The 17,811-nt window shown below is 35.5% G+C and overlaps 1 long non-coding RNA gene across 1 annotated transcript; it reads right to left on the reverse strand.

Moving 5' to 3' along the window:
• Positions 1 to 547: 547 nt before the first annotated feature.
• LOC121406005 lies at positions 548 to 3,583 on the reverse strand. The gene is made up of 3 exons (XR_005968744.1): positions 3,301 to 3,583; positions 2,169 to 2,298; positions 548 to 1,690 (listed from the first exon to the last, which is right to left on the reverse strand). It is a non-coding gene; the product is annotated as an uncharacterized LOC121406005 (long non-coding RNA).
• Positions 3,584 to 17,811: the final 14,228 nt, after the last annotated feature.

Genomic DNA, 17,811 nt, shown 5'->3' on the forward strand with positions numbered 1-17,811 from the left:
ATCAATAACCATGACCTAGGTACAATATTTTAGGGGGATTCTCAAAATTATCTATAGGCAGGAGAGCAAACCGATCGTAGGCTATAGGATATTTATTTCCAACTGGAAATGAATCTGGTATAATTTTATATGGAAAGAAAAATACATTTTATATACAGGTTCCAAATTTTGTAGAAATAATTCCCCTCCCGTATACCCATCGTGAACAGTAAGGTCTCATGATTGCTTCTTCTAAAACAAACAACTTTCTCTAACTGTCCCCATCTCCTACCCCTTCTCTCTCTTTCTTTTTCTCTCTCAGAAACTGACACACACAAATATATGCATAAAGGCAAATAATTCTCCTGTCATTTTACATACTTTCCCACTCTTATCCTTATTTCTCTTGAAGAATATTTTGATTAACTGCTGTTTGCTCTCATGATGTCACAGTAGTATCACAATTGAGTACAAGGTGCAACATCTTGTTCTATTTGTGCATAAATTTTTTTTGGTAGCAATATATCATCACAAATTGGTGATTAATAAATGAAAATGACCAAGATCAGATAATTTAATTCAAAATTAACATGTTTATTACGAAATCCATTTTCTGAAACATTGAAAATAACATAACAACTAGAGTCTACAAGCATTAAATTAGATTTTAAAAAAATAAAGGATTTAGTACATTTTCTACACTTAAGTCAAAATATACAATGTTTATTAAAATTTCACTCAAAAGATGTTGATGAGCCTAATAATTAATAAGAGGGATGCATCCAAGGTTTCATAAAAAGAGCATAAAAATCTGAAATATTCTGTTTATTCTTTCCACACAAGTTTGTCACTCAAAAAAAGGGTAAATTCCTTCCAAATTTGCGGACAAGAAATATTCTACTAATGTGAGAGCACTCCACATAAAAAAGGGGGGGGGGGGCATAATTCAAGAATCTCCCTAAACAGTGCCTTTCCAAGTCAGTGAATCACTAACAAAATTTGATATTGTGGGTAGAATTCAATCTATTTTTAAAAGTCTATTTATATATTTTTTGCAGAGGAAACCCATTTCAAAACTTTGAGTAAGATAACAATAAATGCAATTTAATATCCCTACATAATTATTGAGCCATTATATGACGACTTGCAATTATGGTAACTTTGTCCAAGCCCATTGCAGCTACCATAAAGACCTTGATTTCTTGCTCAGCCCTGTTACCATGGTAATTGTCATAGTGACAAGATTACAATAGTAATAACTTGTTTATGGAATGAGGTCCAGGAGTGATACTAAAATTATTTCTTAATCCTCTGATCACCTTTATTAACATTTATCTACGCATGATTTTTATTTCAAAATATAAATTTTTGTCTTGTATACAATAGTCCTTTAAACTGGAAATTATTTAATTTCACAAAAACTTTCAAGAACTAGTAGAAATATTAAATATTAATAAAAGGTGATACATTTGCCCATTGGAAAAAATTTTCTTCCTTGTATTTTGTGTGAAATTTTGTATACTTTAATGTCATTGCCCGCTGATGAACCTGAACTCTTTTCTACAGATGTGCAGTTTAAAGAACATTCACTGCTTTGTTGATATATCTATTCAAATTAATTTGAAGTAACTACTTATTAGCTTGGCCTTCATATATCTTCCATCTTGGTACTTGTGATACCAGTACTTAAACAGCTTGGACAGTGGGAAACCTGCATTGTAAAAAATAGAGAAAGAACAAAATGAGATGCTGATGTAAATTATTTTTACTCATCTAGTCCAGTTTTATTAAGAAGATTTAAACTCTATTCAATACTTTTGTCACTTTTGTCCTACATCCAGATAAATTGATATATCAATATAACTATTTACAGTATGTTTTGATAATAAAGAATCCAAATTAATTGAAATATTTATCAGATGATAACTGTTAATATCATGTTTTTTATGTACATGTACATAGACAGAAGGTATGGTCGGTGAAAATGGAAATACGGGTGAATCTGAATTATTCAAACAAATATTAACTATCAATGGAGCTTTAATTGTACATGATATCTTATCTTGATTCAGCTCAATTAGCCATACCCCCCCCCCCCTCCCCCAAACTGAAGAGGGAATATTTATTTATTTAGATTTAGACTTTTAGCTTAGATACAGCCTGTATTATTATTAAAACAACAAGCATACCTTGCAATTTTCCAATTCAGATGTCCTGTTCCTCATTAGAGTGTAACTCACACTTGCAGCTGATCTGCATGGTTCTCAATTTTGTCCCTCTGACCGGGTGTGAACTGCTAAGATCTTCGTCCTATTGGATCTGCAATAAACATTTTTTTAGTTTGAGAGTATTAGAGATAAATAAAACTACTCTTCTTAAACAATATTTTAAAAAATCCAGCTGCCCATATCATCGAAGTATGAATATTCCAAACTAAATTATCTGGTCCAAAAACTTCATTCTCTCTCTATCATGAAGTTTCACAGAGGCATATGCATATACCAGGTACCCGAATGTTTATTAAAGTAAAATGAATGTAACCACATATTGCTCCAGCTGTATAGCTGAATCAGGACCTGGTCAATGCTGGTCCTGTATATAACTAAAGAATCACATCACATTTGAATGAAGTAATAACTATGTAATAAAAACGTTTTCAGAATACCACCCCAGGCCAGGCCCAGGGCATCCTGTTCAAATAGAAACTTGATTTACGTCTAAGTCATTTCATTCAAAATCAAATCCTAACACTAAATCAATTGGATTTCATTCATGATTACTCTGAAGTAAAAAGTTTCTGAATAAAAGAAGCTGCTGAGAATTATACTTATTCATATGAAGATGAAATAGCGTGGACGGACTAGGCCTAAACTTCAACTTTCAAGCTTGAAGTTTGGGCCTAGTCCGTCCCCGCTATTTTCATACCCCATGACTACATCGACAATCTCGCTAGCCGGCTAGTGCCGGCGATATCAAGGCCGGATCTCGCTCTGACCAAAATCGACAGTTTGTCGTTACTAAAACAGGAGGTCGGAAACAAGTCCACATCTACCCCTGATAATTGACAATAAAACTGAAATACAGGTTTACTTTTTGCCTACATGAAGCATTTCGATGAAGGTCTACGACAAATGGTAAGTTAGGCCTACTTTTTGGAGAAACTAACTAACTTACAGATGATTTATTTGGAATTCAGGCAAAAGAAATGGGAGTGTATGGAAATGGGGTTTACGTAGTAAAGTAATACGGGATGGGCCCCGAACCCGGCAAACACATCACCATTGCAAGTGAGATCAAAACATGAAAATGAACTTAACTTACTTTTATTCTTATGGAATGTCATTAAATTAATATTGATGTTCCCTCCAAGATTTTCTGCTCCAATGAAGTTCACTCCGAAATCACGATTTCGAACATCAATTCTATAAACAGATGATTAGTCGAGCTATTTCGTTGTAAAAACTGGAAATTCGCAGAGTCCAAAAGAACAACACTTCGCACAGATCTCGTAGGGAATTGTGGGAAGGAAAAAACGTGTTTAATTCATAAGATATGAATAAAACATTAGCTTCTTAGCCAATCATAGAAGTGTATTTTGCGTAATTTGACGTCATTCTTATGAATAAAACATTGATCCTCCAAAATCACCCTTCAAATTGTCCGCCGGCAGCCATATTGGCTGTGTACAAAACCTATGGGAAATAAAAACGCGCGAAAAGAGTTACCTCTCTAGCTCCCTTCGGGAGCTTACGTATACGTAAGATCGTATCTCTGTGCTGCCCTGATACATGCGGGGGCCCCTGTAACAAAATGAAAGAACACTTCTGATTGGTTACTGGTCAATATTTAGAGCCAAATGCGCGCGTAACAACGACCTTGATTGGACGGTTCATCAAGCGATTATTGTTTTAAGATCCCCAGGATATCCATGTTTCTCATCCGTATGAATACTTCGAAGTCTACTGTTTATTGGGATTTCCTTCTCTCTACATCTCTCTCTATTAAAGAAAAAAATTAAATCATATCCATATTGTTTTCTGCTCGGAACTTAAAAGAAGTCTTAGACTTTTCATCATACGGCAATTACGAGTAAAATTAATTGCTTTCTGTTTGTATTTTTGGTGATGATAATTTTTGTTCGAAAAATTCATATCATGATATTATTTATTTATCTACTTTTCCCCTTTTTTATATTGCTGTATACTTCATTTTTATAAGTACATTATTTATTATGTAAGAAAAAATGTAATATCATCTGAATAAAGGCTAAAAAGCATAAAAAAAACATAGGAGTTGTCGATACAGTTACAACTATACTGCAAAGTGTTGCTGCCCTCTACGCTCCTTGGTATTTCACAGTCGGGAGTGATTGAGATGAAAATTCAATCAATTTCAATTTATTTCATTTTCAACAGAAAAAGTAAAGTGGACGAAATAATTACATTGAACTTATACAGACAATATAAATTGAGGCATGTACAATATATGATATTCATCTATATGTAAAACAAAACAGAGTATTATATTTAAGCAAAATATCATTAAACATTAAACATTATAAACCATATCACATAGATAGATAATCATATAGATAAATAATTTTGAAAAAGTTTAAAATTAGCTTCAAGCAAATAAATAACTGATCCAGATTCTGATAACAACTTTTGTCATCTTATAGTTCAACTATGCCCTATTATGGTTATCATGTTCGTGACGTCACAAATCGATTGCCTGCAAGATGCGACCTTTTACCCTGACCGAGTCTCAAGTTGCTAATATTTCTATCACCCATCTTCTTGGGAGATGTTTGGATTCCGAAAATTTCTCCCGGATTTCTTCCTGAGTTTCTGAACCCCGTCAAAGAACCCCTCAACCCCGTCCGTAGAAACCGTTTTGAAGTTTTTGAATTCGGTTTCTAGGACTTCGGGGGGGGGGGGGGGTTAAATCTCATCACAATATAGAGAGAAATATGCCTTTCCTTTAAAAAAGATTCCCGTGATAATGGTGCATTGTATACAGGTCCCGGATAGTAATTAAAAAAACTAAAGGAACGAACTTGAAGTAAATCACTGCGATGATGATAATAAGTTACAAAACATTCTTCTGTTAACCTTTCACGTAGTTTGCTGAGAACATGACTGAAACCATGCGACTTAGTGACCACAAAGGACGGGCATGGGAGAACACTGAGGAAAATTAAACAGGGAAGAAATATTCCGTGTTCTTGAAAATGTACCAAAAACTAATGAGGCTCACGCTTTTAATAGGCTTAATATATACATTATATATATACATATATGCCTATATATTTTAGAGACGTATCCTCCCTATTGATGTCCTTTGTTCAGGTCTAAATATTGATAATAATAAAACTCACTCTTCGCGCTCAATAAATTGCGACTAAAATACATTGATCTTACACTGGAACAATAGACCTACCACGCGGAGATCCGTAACACAAAGGTTTGCGATGAATCGCAAATATGAAAGAACCGCACTGATTGGTTCCTGGTCAGAATATTAAACCAAATGCGTGTGTAACGTTGATATTGATTGGTCAGTTCATTTAGCAATTAATCGCCAATCTTTGTGTTACAGAGCCCTGGCCTTAAAAAAAAACACCTAGCACATCAATGATGTGGAGCTCATCCGGCATCTCGCAACAAAATTTAACACAATTTTAATTTCAGCCCAGTTGACACTGTAGTGAATTATATTAGTGACATAAATTGAGGATATAGAATTTGAATTGATGAAGAAATGACATAGAAGCATTTTTTGTGATCTATGAATAAATTTCATATGAATTAAGTATGAATAATTATCTAGTCAAAGTTTCTTAACTCTGTGTAGAACCTTGGTGAACCTAATGTAGCTTTCAGATGGAACAAAAATAACTCAACAAATAAATAAGTAATTTTATGAGTTTTGAAAATAAATGAATAAATGAGCATATTTAATGAGTTTCAAAATTCTATGTTGAAATTTTGTATCACCACCTCGAGCTATTACATAAAGCAAACAAAATTGAAATTGAACAACAAATGAAGAAAAAAAAATTGTAATTCATGAATAAATTTTGCATAAATTATAATAAATAATTTTCCAGACACCTTTATAAAATATCATGCGTGAGCATGGAAGTTCATTTATAGTGTTTGGTAAAACGATGTCTAAACATTTTTTTGCGGCTCCTTTCTTGGCAGCTTTATCGACGATCTCATTGCCGTTAACATCACAATGTGAAGGAATCCATTCAAACTTAATACAAACATCTTTCAAACTGAGTCTATGAATTCTAAATAAAATTTCATTAACAATAGTGCATTTTATGAAATCAATCATATTCAGTGCTCACAAAGAGTCGCAAAAAAATACAACTGAACATGGCTTATCAAACGAGTCTAACTTTTATGCTATATGAACGTCAACGAACGTAGACGGCAGCAGAACTTTGCAGAATTGCTTTTAGGAAGCCTATATAAGTCAGGCGCGGATCCAGGAGGGGGCCGAGCCGGCCCCGGTCCCCCCTATTTTTTGACAACCTGCAGAAAAAAGTTTACTCTTTACCTTGATAGAAACTACGAAAAACAGAAAGAAAAGTAAGAAAGAGGTATTTTACCCATGATGTGTAATTTACAGCCTCGTAACGACCGGCCCGACCCCGAAAGGAAACAAAAAAAAAGGTGAGGGGAAGAATTGGAAAATAGACTTTATATAAAAATTTTCGCTCGCGCTTCGCGCTCGCATTGCCTGTGTAATGAATCCCATTCAAGAGGGTTAAATGACACTAATATATAACCAGTATATATACAATATATCCAGTTCTGATATCAATTTGCACACAATTCTCTAGCACATCAAGCATTTATTATTTTGTTTGATTTACACAAATTGTTAATGTGTATCAAAATGTTCGGCTCGCGCTGCGCGCTCGCATTGTTTAATTTGTGAGATACCTATGCTCTTTGGAAATTCTTACCAAAATTTGTCAAAATGCTCCTTTATCATGTCAGTATATCAAAAAATTAAGCTCATGCTTCGCGCTCGCATTTAATTGTTTGAGACGCACAGCTTGTTTATTTAAATAAAAACGCGCTTAGACTGTTCGCACTGTCATTATTTGGTGATATTTGTATCCTCTTCAATAATCACTAAAAACAGTCCTAATTGAGTCACTTTTCACGTTACTATATGATAAAATTTCGGCTCGCGCTTCGCGCTCGCATTGTTTAGTTGGATACTTATCTTTGTTCATGATTATAAAGACTGCTCTGAATCTTCAGTTCTAAGGACATAAAATATCAAAGATTTTTAGCTCGCGCTTCGCGCTCGCAGTATATATTAAGACCACATGAGATACCTAATATTGTTTATAGCAATAAAAACTAACATATACTTAAAACTTCAGTCTTTAGTTAGGACTACCCCGTGAAAAACCAACAAAAAAAAAGCCAGATTGTAGCGGCCAATCGAGAAAAATGTTGATCAAAATATTATTTCATTTCATTTATTTTCCATTTCCAACAATCATTTACATTTACAATAGTTTTGTTACATACATCTTGATATAATTATAATCAATAAAAAAAGAAACTTATTATGTATAATAATCAAGATAACAGGTCGGAAACGGAGTAGGCTGCTAAAAAGCGAAGCTTGTAGGATGCAGCCTCCTATAACATACGTATGAAGAATGGAAACAAAACACAAACACAACATGGTAGAAATTTGAACTTAAATCTATCTGAATGAATAGTTTAAAAGAAACAACAAGAAAGAAAAAATAGAAAATGAGAGAAAATAGCAAGATCAGTGGTCTCCAGATTCTTGCCCCAACACTCACAGCGAATTTACGGATCACAGTAAAACGAAAAATATCATATTTCACAGCTCGTAGTGCTGAGTATATATGAAAAATATAATGTATGAGTGATGAAGAGTTAAAAAAACTAACGAGTATCTTGGAGAAACTTTTTCAACTTAAATTTAAAAGAATTTAGGCTTGGGGAATCTTTGATAGTATTATCAAGAGTGCCCCAAAGTCGAGGGCCTTCGAAAGTGAAGATGGATTTGGCAAGAATTGTCCGGGGTAGAGGAAAATGAAATTCCTCGGATTGACGTGTAGGGTATTTATGAATAGTTTTGTTTTTATTAAATGAAGAATCAAAGATTGATGGTAGCATATTATTATTTAATTGATACATAAATTGACCCAAGTTATATTGATATAATGTTTTTACTTTTAAGATTTTATTGTCAATAAACAGTTGGTCTGTGTGGGATCTCCAGGACATATTAAAAATAACGCGCAATGCCTTTTTCTGTAAAAGTAATATTCGTTCTAGATATGATGTATGTGTATTTCCTCAGACAATTATCCCGTAGTTTAGAGTAAAATTAATGTTGAATAAAGCATTTTTTAGGGAGGAAGTTGGAAGAAAAAACTTGACCTTATTTATAACACCAATATTGCGTGAAATTGTACGGCATATAAAATCAATGTGTGTTTTCCAAGATAAATTGTTGCCTACTATCAGACCTAACATTTTTGTTGTATACAACAAAAGTGACCACTTCAATGTCAGCGTTGTCCAATTTAATATCGTATGGTAGTTTATCTAAAGAATTGCTGAAAAGCATACATTTCGTTTTTTGTACATTTATTGACAATTTATTAGATTTTATCCATTGTAGTAGCTTCTCCAGTTCAATGTTCAATATATTGACTAAAATATCGGGATTAGGATGAGAATAAAGTACATTTGAATCATCTGCAAAAAGAATATAAGATAACATTGTCGAAGAATTGTGAATGTCATTTATATAGATCGAAAATAAAAGTGGGCCCAGTATGCTGCCTTGAGGAACACCCCAATTAACCTTTAGTAGAGAAGAATTTTGTTCATTTATGTTAACAAACTGTTTACGGTTTATTAGGTAATTCCTTCGCCCCCCCCCCCCTATTGGCGAAAGCTGGATCCGCCCCTGTAAGACCACTCCGCTCAGATTTTGTGACCACTCTAAGCTCCGCCCCTCACTCAGAGAACCATTTGGGTAGATTGTAGAGTTGATTTTTTTTTCGTTCGTTCAATTTCAATATTTTTCATGGATAATGAGAACTTCAATAAAGAACATTAAATATTATTTCAATAATTTTAATGTATTTGCTAAAAAAGTAAGTCAAAAGGTAATCATGATTTTTGTAGTTTTCATGTCAATAAAAAGGCAGTCTGATGAGATATTCTAAAATACAAATCCCCAAATTGAAATAAATTCTGCACATTGACCTCGCTGGAACTGAGAATAAAACATTGCGCTGCTTTGTGGAAAACAAGGGGCCCACAAATAGCTTAATGTTTATTTCAAAAACGAAACTTGCTCTCATTGTTTTAGGTCATCAAGATGCAAATATTCGATAAATCGAAGAAAAGTTGTGTTTGATACCCATTCAACTTGGCCAAATCTTAGTTCATTTCCTTGTGTTCATATCTCTCTTTGCAGTGACCAAGGTGACCTCAAAGCTGCCAATAGCACCAATATCCTTCCGTTTTCACTTTTTATTGGACCAGATTTTCGTCCTTGCCCTACCCCGAGGAATGCATGAAGATATATATACATGTATATATATATATATATATACATATATATATACATGTGTGTAAAGTTATACAACAGCTTTTGGCAACTCTTTTTATTTAAATATTGTAAAGAAATGGATGAAGAGAACAATGGTAGGCGTAGCCTAAATCAAGGCTCCCCAAAGCTATCTACCCTTTGGAAAAATTGGTGATGCCGATTTTTTTCTTCTCCCATACGTGTACTGTATCAAAGCAATATAACTTTGATCCAGCTGAGGCATGGCGGCTTGTCATTGTGCAAAACCCACCTTCACCCGACAAAGGAAATTATAATTGGTATAGTGTCGAAAATCTGTCTATCTGACGGTCAATTGGATCAGGGTCGCCATAGCCACTAACCCGTCTCTGTGGTCTAGTGGTTAAGGCACCGGCGTTCAAAGCTGGGGGCCCGGGTTCGATTCCCGGCAGAGACATTTCTTCGGCATCACCAATTTTTCAAAAGGGTAGATAGCTTTGGGGAGCCTTGCTTTAATCTACGCCTACCGTTGTTCTCTGCATCCATTTCTTTACAATATATATATATATATATATATATATATATACATGTATACAAGCAACCTTTGGTACCATTCTTAATTAAATCGCATAGTCTCTCCTTATATAGAGGCTTATAATTTATCAAATGTCTTAGATTTCTTTCTCATTTAATATCTCACATTTTTGGTGTGTATCTTATTCATGATAACTTGATTTTCTAATATTTTGCAGTACATAATTTATATGTTCGAATACTTTATGTTTACTGAGATTTTATGTATTCACCTTTATAAAATTAGCTACCATTCGCTCTTCCAAGTAGTATAGCTATTAATTTAGTCTTGTCACAAGCCTTTTCTTTGAGTGTTTGTTCCTTGATCTATCATTTTACTTTCTATTTATTTGCCATACGTTCCCATTTTCAATATTTACATTGATTTTCTGTTACTACATGAATTTAATTATCGTTCCCTTTGCGCAAGCTTAAAATTCAATTTGTATCTAAGAAGCTCATTCTGAATCGAGTTATACTTTGGGTATGAATCTTCGCTATCCGAATTTCTTATTATGTTTCATACTTCTTTTGCTGCTTTTTATGTATACGCAAGTGAACATAACCCCTGTCATGTTCTTCAATTCCATTCCAAATTTCTTTCTAAAATTCAACCAATTGCTTTACCACCCTTTTTCTAATTTGATACACGATTATTTGCTGGTTTGATCGAATTTATATTCTTTCTTTGTTTGATACGACAACCAAATTTTTATTTTTTTTTTCATATTTACAATGGAGATTTATTTAGAAGATTGATTATAATTACATGTTTACAAATATTTCTGTCTTACGCTTTTCTATGTAGGTACCAACCAAATGTGGAGAACCTCTCGACAGAATTTGTAAATTCTTTTAGGTGATCCCCAGGCATTGGCTGGTGCTCAACTTTATATATGCCTTCTAATGTTTATATTTAGTATGTCATGTTTGTTCCTATCTTGCCTGGAAAGAAAATAGATAAATACATAAATAAAGAATAGTAATAAATCAATCAATAAATAAATAAAATGTTTGATTCATCTGCGCACGATTATTTGAAAGGAAGTTTATTGCATATGAGTGATAATTCATCTTAAAGGGGGAGCGAACTTAACGGTTACACTTTGTAATTCCGAAGGTTCGTAATTCCGAAACACGTAAATTGCCTGTACCTCGATGTTCGTTAATCCGAAAACGTAAAAGGGTTCGTTAATCCGAAGTTCCGAACATTTGTGGCGTTATTCCGAAGGTTCGATAATCCGAAAACGAAATAAGGTTCGATGCTCCGAATGTTCGTTAGTCCGAAAACGAAATAAGGTTCGTTAATGACCGTCGGAAGTACGAACCTCATTTCGTTTTCGGACTTACGAACCTTCGGATATACGAACCTTCGGAATTACGAATGTATGCGGAACTCAACAACTCTGTAAGTTATCTTTTATTGACTGTGTTATAAATGGGGAGTATCAAAATATGTCTTATTAGAACCAAAATACAGAGGTTGAATAAGCCTGTAATTTCATTTGTGTAAGAAGTTAAACTATTTGGAGCCGCGTCTAAGTTGCTATACTCGGTAACGTACATGTAGATATCGTGCGTCGTATGTATTTATCAAGCAGTGGAATATAGTGCATGTTTAGGATTAAGTGGATCTGTATTACAAGACACGAACTATTTCCAGGACATTGCATCAAGGCTGTTAGTTTGTATTCCATTTAAACCTCCTCCCAGATATTAATGCATTCTATAATAACGTCAGTGCCCTCGACCTGGAATAAGACTATTCCATTTTATCAAATTTATTCAAGAATGTAACCCGGATCTAAAGGTCATACAATGTTGATAGTTAAGCAACAGACTCGCGATCTCCTGCACTTTTTTGAGGGGGCGGGGGACAATGAATTTATTTCCCTTGGCAGTATACCACGTGGTAGGTAGTTGAATTTCCAAAGTTTAACCCCTTACCAACTAGAACCGCAGTTTGTCCTTGAATACTTAAAGCCTATGAGGCCCTCGTGGTGGAGGGGGTGGGAGGGAGGGGTTAACATAATCCCATAGGCAAATGTATATTCACATCAACGGGACCAACATTGATATACTTATTCTTATTCTACTCTCGTCTTTGTTCTTTTGAGATGGAATTTCGTGTAAGTTGTTTTTAATTCGATTTTATCAAGAAGTTTGCTTGCTAAGGTCAAAAGTTTTTCCTCCTTTCGTCTGATATTGCCAGAAATTGAGGAACAGAGAGTAAGTAAGAGTATGTTTGTTTTTACATGTTGAAATTTTCGGTGTTTCCCGCTATCTAGAGTGAAACATGACCTTGATAACCTTCATTGTGAGACCTCGTTCAAATGATACAGACATGAATGCCATTCAAAAAGCTGATAACTTCTGCGATATCCAAGCTAACTTTCACTTCAGTGGGGGATAAACATAATCCCATAGGGAACTGTATATTTACATCAACGGGACCAACATTGATATTCTTATTCTACTCTCGTCTTTGTTCTTTTGAGATGGAATTTCGTGTAAGTTGTTTTTAATTCGATTTCATCAAGAAGTTTGCTTGCTAAGGTCAAAAGGTTTTCCTCCTTTCGTCTGATATTGCCAGAAATTGAGGGGCAGAGAGTAAGTAAGAGTATATGTTTGTTTTTATATGTTGAAATTTTCGGTGTTTCCCGCTTTCTAGAGTGAAACATGACCTTGATAACCTTCATTGTGAGACCTCGTTCAAATGATACAGACATACATGCCATTCAAAAAGCTGATAACTTTAGTGATATCCAAGCTTTACTTTCACTTCAGTGGGGGATTTCCCCCTTCTCTCACATTGCCCAATTTGAAAACCCCAAGAAAATACCAAAAGCTTTGTAGGCAAGTTATTCATTCTCTTGAGAAAAATCCCCTTTCCAACACTTAAGTTTTTTGGACGACCTTTTCTCCTGAGTGCATAGCAGCCCTGTCCTTTTTGTGATCACACTATGTAAATCGATGTCTTCGAAATGGGTAAAATAAATATTTATACTTTGGCGAAAGAGAAGAGGCGATAAAAGAAATGGAAATCACTTAAAGAAAATATCAAAAAGTAGAAAAATGGAAAGAAAAATAGAAAATAAAAGAATATCACGGAAAGAGGAGAAAAGAGAAGACAAAGTAGATGATGAAGATGATAAAATATTGGTGGTAATAATAAGAAGGAATACAAACAGCAGCCGCAGTAGAAGTAATAGTAGTAGTAGTAGCAGCAGCAGCAACAATATAATACCAACATGTTTTAATAGCACATATCACTGTCAAATGCGTCCCTAAAATACGCTTTTGAAGACAGAAAAAGCAAAGGAAAAGAGAGAAATTCGCAATAAATCATACAAACTCTGAAGTATGTTTTGAAGAGGGGTTCAAACTTGGGTATTGAAGAGTTATTTACATAATATGGGGTGGCATTCCAAAGTGAAGGGGCAGCATGGGCAGATGGGCAAATTAAGGAACGTTGTAAAATTAAGGACGATGTAAAACATCCTTCTGGCAGTCTGTGCTGATCTAAAAGCCCCCTCACAGCTGACCGAATGTAGGCGGACGAAGGGTGACGGATGGGAAAAAATGCGCGAAATGCACGCGAATCCAACGAATTCACGTAAAATTTCTGTCAAATCATCCCGGGGGGGGGGGGCACTTCCATTCACGAGTGGATACCATGCGCGACCATGGGGTCTCGAAAAGCACCCTAAACACGTAATTTCCATATTCTGAAAATGCACCCCTTAACAAGTATTGGCGTGTGAAACCCTACCCTTACCAAGTATTGGAAACAAAACGATACTCTTGGCAAATATTCCCTGAAATGAACCCCTAAACAAGTACAGGAATGTTTTATTGTTACAGGTCCTTCGGTCGTCGGCTTTACCTTATTTGGTTTAGTACGACCCCAACCTTCTACACCTCGCGCAAATCGGACTCTAAACACGTAGTGTTGGGGCAAAAAGGACATCCTTTATAAAAACATTTAATTTTGTTTTATCATCCCCGCAAATTGGACCCTAAACACGTAATTTTCCTAGCGAAATAGATACCCTTTTTTCATTATTTTTGTGTTTTTGACACCCTTATCACGTTACGTACGTAACGTGCCCTATCGTGAAAAAGACATCCTTTTTACGTGTTTTTTTGGTCGCGCATGGTATCCACTCGTCAATGTAAGTGCCCCCCGGCAAATCATGCGATCAGTAACTATTGTCAAATATTATCAACAAAAAGTAAGTTAAGGATATATGTGGCATGGGAAGGATATCGATTTTTCGGTTCACCTCTTTGAATAAATTGCAGAAGAAGGTAAGCGAAGGGTTGATATAACCCAATAAGCATGATGAGACGAACGAACAGTGAGCAATGGTTTGTATGGCGTGCGATTAGAAACGAAGACGAGGAATAGATCGGACGTTCCTCTACGTTTGTGTCGTCGTGTTGCTTCGTTAACATGGTTAGGGATTCTTTCGAGATCGGTCCACTTTGGCAAAAGCGCGATGAGGGACTATGCGCGACATTAACACACGAACGATAACATGATAAACGAACGATCACCGCAGACTAAACAAGAGATGCGAATTAAAACAGATGACCAACGATTTTTTAATTCGTCAGGAAATTTTAAACATGTTCAAAATTTCCGCGCGAATCTGAATAATCGTAGTTCGGATTTCCTTCACTTGTCTGGAGAGATCGTCAACTGAAGATCGAAGAGTTTGTGAAGATCCAGTTGAATGGACTCGTAAACTTGCTTCGTCACCTCCTCTTTCACTACGTCGATAATTGCTTTGATGAAACGAGAATGTGTTTCTTCGCTGATCGCTTTGTCAACCTGAGTGCGATTATTTATTTCATTTTATTTCATTTCCAGGTTCACATACTTATAACAATAGTCGAATTCATTACAATGAAAATAATCATCATACAACACCCAATACACAATATATCAAATAAAAAAAAACACTAAAAAAAGAGGAAAAAACACCAGCTAATGCCTGGGGGTTATCAAAAGAAATCAAGTTTCTGTTAAAAGACTCTCCTCATTAGCTGGTACTAAAAAAAGAACACTAACCTTAAAATAGAGTTCAACAAATAACAAATAAAAATGACATTTGAAGACATAATTGGGCCAATGCAGGTTTAGAAGGAAAAATGAGAAAGAAAGAAAGAAAGAAAAGGAAGAAAAGGAGAAAACAAGAAGGAAATAAAGAAAGCAAAAGCGGGATAAAAGTGAAAAAGGAGAAATGGTGAAAGCAAAGTAAGAAGGCAAAATCACTGACATGCCCTTTTTTTCCTAAACGATTGATGGCTAGAATGAGGGACTGCAATGTTTGAATGAAAAAAATAAAAAAATGTTTAAAATGCCTTTTCAATTGGTGGCATGCTACATAGGAGCTCTCGAAGAGCATTGAGAATTATGTTAATATTTGGTTCCAGGCACAGGTCTCTCTCAGCCCTAGGAATTGTTTCCCAGAAGCGGGCAAAACTGTGAAAGCAAGTATATTTTAAAGCATTGCATCGGGCAAATTCATGAGTGAAAAATAATGTATCTAGTTTCCTTTTCTTTGGGCTAGGTAGTATATGTTGTGGCACATTATACAAACAAAATAGGCATTTAATCATAAAAGAAGTTGACAAGTAAATCAATTTATTGTATAACGGTGAGATGTTCAAAATTGTCAGGCGTTCTGTGTATGTCAGATTTTTTGCATCATTGTATGAAAAACAAAAACGAGTAAAACGTCTTTGGACAGCTTCAAGGGCATTGATGTGATTCTTTTGATGAGTAGCAATGTGGGGTAATTCAATACGTCCACAGTTGAATGGTCACCTGAAATCGTTGGAGATCTGTTGGCTGAATCCATCGGGTGCGCCCCGGGCGTTTGTTGGATCTGGCCTCGTACTTCAGAGTCCCATTTCGGTGGCTTCAAAGTTACCTTTCTCAATCCGAGATTTGGACCGCATTTTCATCTTTGAAGTGGTAGGAACACTCATTGTGGTAGTAAGAAGTATGATATATAAGTTGAAAATGAAAAAAAAACTGGTATATATCCAACAGAAAAAGCCCAATCTTGTTCACTCTTTGGTCACACTACTGTTCACGTTCACCGGTCAATTGTCGAACCATGTCCAGGACCTAATCTAACTGAATATTTCGTTAGACGTTAGCACTTCTAACTTACGTTGTCGTAACGTTAGATTTCTGTAACTTTTATAAGCCTAGTCTAGGCCTAGATCTAGAACTAGATGGTACATGTAGATCTTAAATGTTAAAAAGTTAGACCTAACTGAGATCTATAACTTTTAACGTCAGGCTTGATCTAACGTTAGGCCTAGATCTAGATCTACTTACCAAATTTTATCGTCCTTAAGCTGATCTTATTCCCCATTGCTCATCAGACATCACCACAAATCTTTTGACGTTAGACATGTTAGACCAAATCCAAAACTAAAAGCTTTATAATTAACCTTAATTTTAACGTCAGTTGAGCCTAAGCCTAACGTTAAGCTTCAGTCTCTATCTGCAAGTGGTAAACTACGTTGGATCCACACTCACCAATACACATTATGAAAAATACGAGACATTTGACTTCCTCCTGCTCGTACGCACGGGCGTCCGTCGATATAACACATATTTTTATGAAAATATGCACCTTTTTTCTTAAAAGTTGATGGAGAGGGGGAAAAATTAATCGTATCAAGTCGGGGTATTCAGTAATGAGTACAAGAGAAACTATATTTCACTGATTTTCATGATTCATCCCATTTGATTAACTCATCTATTCGTGTTTTGGGGCTAATCTTTCCCTTACGCATTGCTTTTTGGCAGAGGTTCTATGGAAAATGCACCTTTTTTCACACAAACTTTGAGACACTCTGTATTCATTCCCCCATTGCTCGAGAATGAATGGGCAGTTAACGACGGGGTTAAAGATTTATTGAAGAATGGAATGTATATTTGATGAAAATGAAAGCCATTTCCCCATCGGATGTTATCTTCAATACGTGTTTTTTAGATGAAGTCAGTTATCGAATAGGCTCTCCTGGCATTTGAGGTCTCTATCGGTGACGTCACTCAGGATCGTCATGCCTGGACCATCGGCCAGGCAGGGGTCGCAATGGTATGAGTTATGCATAATGCACTCGATATATACAATAATCTTGTCCTCCCGTTCAAATGAATGTGAAACTCATATAATTTCCATCAGAGCATTCAACAGGAGTACTGTAGTACACATTTCTTTGTTATAAGTGAATTAATAAAGTCCCTCCAGTGAGTTTGCCTCACCCCTATTGTGAAAATGTATCACCCCTAAGTTGTAACACAGTCAGCTGTTTGCACTCAGGGTCACGATTTTCTGTCTCATTTAGGCAGAAATCTTTCATAATGTATCCAGACATTGTTTAAGAAATCCCCAGAACCCCCCAAACTACGGTTATTCCTGTATACACAAATCTAGGGTACATTTTAGTATCTGACAAGGGCCCAACGTTAAACCTAACTCGTTCCTAGTCCTACGACCACACCGTCGTAGGACTCAATTCCGTGGTCCGGTCGAGTGTTGATCGATTGCACACGACCGCTACTTTAGTCCCACAAACATCTAATTTAAAAGAGGGCGCCATGCACGTAGAAAAATATATTCATGGACCGGT

Source organism: Lytechinus variegatus, chromosome 19, assembly GCF_018143015.1.
Source record: "Lytechinus variegatus isolate NC3 chromosome 19, Lvar_3.0, whole genome shotgun sequence".
Lineage (NCBI taxonomy): Eukaryota > Metazoa > Echinodermata > Echinoidea > Temnopleuroida > Toxopneustidae > Lytechinus > Lytechinus variegatus.